Source organism: Pinus tabuliformis, chromosome 7 (genome assembly GCF_031772625.1).
Source record: "Pinus tabuliformis cultivar Carrire ecotype Pingquan chromosome 7, CPIR1, whole genome shotgun sequence".
Taxonomy (NCBI): domain Eukaryota; kingdom Viridiplantae; phylum Streptophyta; class Pinopsida; order Pinales; family Pinaceae; genus Pinus; species Pinus tabuliformis.
The window spans coordinates 1,366,234,654-1,366,236,934 of NC_142293.1; positions in this window are offsets into that span (position 1 = coordinate 1,366,234,654).

Genomic DNA, 2,281 nt, shown 5'->3' on the forward strand with positions numbered 1-2,281 from the left:
AGGAGCATCCTAGTCCTAAGTCCTATTGTTGATCAAATCTTCACACATGTGATGGTTGTTGTTAAACATGGCACACTTTTCCAAAACTCTTGTGTTCTACCCTTCACCATATTTATATAAGGAGGATCCTTTTATATATAGAAAGGGTACCTTGTTTATTTTCATTTATTGCAATATTGAAATTTGAGTATTGTCCTACCAATTTTATTATGCCTTATTATTTTTTCTAAGTGTTGATTTAGGATATGGTAATGCTTCTTGGTATTTTGTTTAGGTGTGTTAGTGGAATGAGTTGCTATTTCGCCAACAATTTTAGATGGTTCATTACATTTTACTATTAGAATTTAACATTGTGATGTCAGAATGGTACACAAATCTATCCAACATCGCGTTATGACAAACATTCTCACAATATTACAATGCATTGCAATTTTTCAATGTTGCATTGTGACATTACAAAATAAGGGTTTACTATTAGGGTTTATAATGTGAGATTTAATATTAGGGTTTATAATATTGGTACAATATTAGGGTTTATATTATTTTCTTTAATATTAGGGTTTAATATTTGGACATTGGAAAGGTACAAAAATTTATCCAAGATTGCATTGTGACAAGCACTAATGCAATATGACAATTATTGTTGCAATGTTACATTAAATTGCAATTTATTCAACATCACATTGCGAAATTACAAAATGAGGGTTTCATATTAGGGTTTAGAATATCAAGTTTAATATTAGGGTTTATTATTGGGTTTAATATAAGGGTTTATAATATTTAGGCTTAACATTAGGGTTTATAATATTGGTTCAATATTGGAGTTTAATAATGAGTTTATAATATAGGGTTTATGATAATGGGTTTTATAATATTAAGTTTAATGTTAGGGTCTATAATAATGGATTTAATGTAAAGTTTCAATGTTAATTAAAACATACTCACTTTATAGAATATTTAATTTATACTTACTAAGATTAAAACCTTACTATTAATATTAAACATTTACCATACACTTAATAATTATTATTGTTGCTAATATATGTATATGGGTGTCATTTACCGAGGCCACAATTTCGTCTATACTGTGAAATTCTCACCGAAATTTGGTGAAAAAAATCAAGGAATCGAATATTGGGAGTGTTTGCATCGTCTTTTTATGGTATAAATGTATTCAACACCATCAAGAACTCTTAAAGCACAAAAAATATTGAAGATTGATAGTTGTAACCATAATTTCCAAAAAAAACTGCTAGACTTTTACAAAATTATGTCAGAATTCCATTATTTTCAAGGCGAAATTGTGGCGTCAATAGACTAAATCTATATATACAAGCTTATATTAATCAAATTTATTAATATGATTTTGCTAGTAATAAGTTAATGTTACAATTTCTTGGGTGACTCCCAAGTGGTTCAATATACATTACTAATGTTATATGTTGACTTCCTGGGGAATATTTTGGCACATATACCAGCTCGAAGGATTATTGGTTTTGTTAGTAGTTTCAATACGACAGAGAATAATTTATAAATGGTTATCAACTATGAAACCAGATTTGCTGAAAAGGGTCGATGTATCGTGAATCCGTCGAATCCAACACGATTTGTGCCAAATCGTGATACGTCATGTTCGATTGGGACACAATCGAATCCAGATCGTGTCCCGATCAGACAGGATGTGTCACGATTTCGAGACATGAATTCGGAAAAAGTCACTTGCATGGCATAAAAAAGGTGAGTTATTGTTGTTTTAATTCACTTTCACTTCTCTCTTTTGTTGTTGGTTTGTTGTGAGGGGTTTGAAGCAAGGAGAAAAGGTTGTGGGAGCGTTTTCCAGGAGATTCAACCAATAGGCAAGTGCATTTCCTCTCTATTTTTTTTTCATTTTTATTACAACAGTTTGCATATGCATTTATTTTACAAATTTGTGCATTTTTTGTTTTTTTTTTAGAGTATTCATGGCACAATCAAGGGTAGCAGGTAAGGGGAAAAGGAATGGGAAAAATGTCTGGATTGGAGATGCTCCTCCTCCCCCAATTTCATCAGAGTCTGCTGCAAGTATTCCCTCTATTGCAGGTAATGTTGAGGGAATATATCCTCATCAATGTAACATTGAGAAATATCCTTTGTGGAAATATGTCACAAGAGAACAAGGGCCAAGCAGCAAGGTGAAGGGATGAGGCAATATAAATTGGAGATGCAACTTTTGCCACAATACTTTCATGAGCACATATTTCCATGTGAAAGGCCATTTGTTGGTTTTATCAGGTTATGGAGT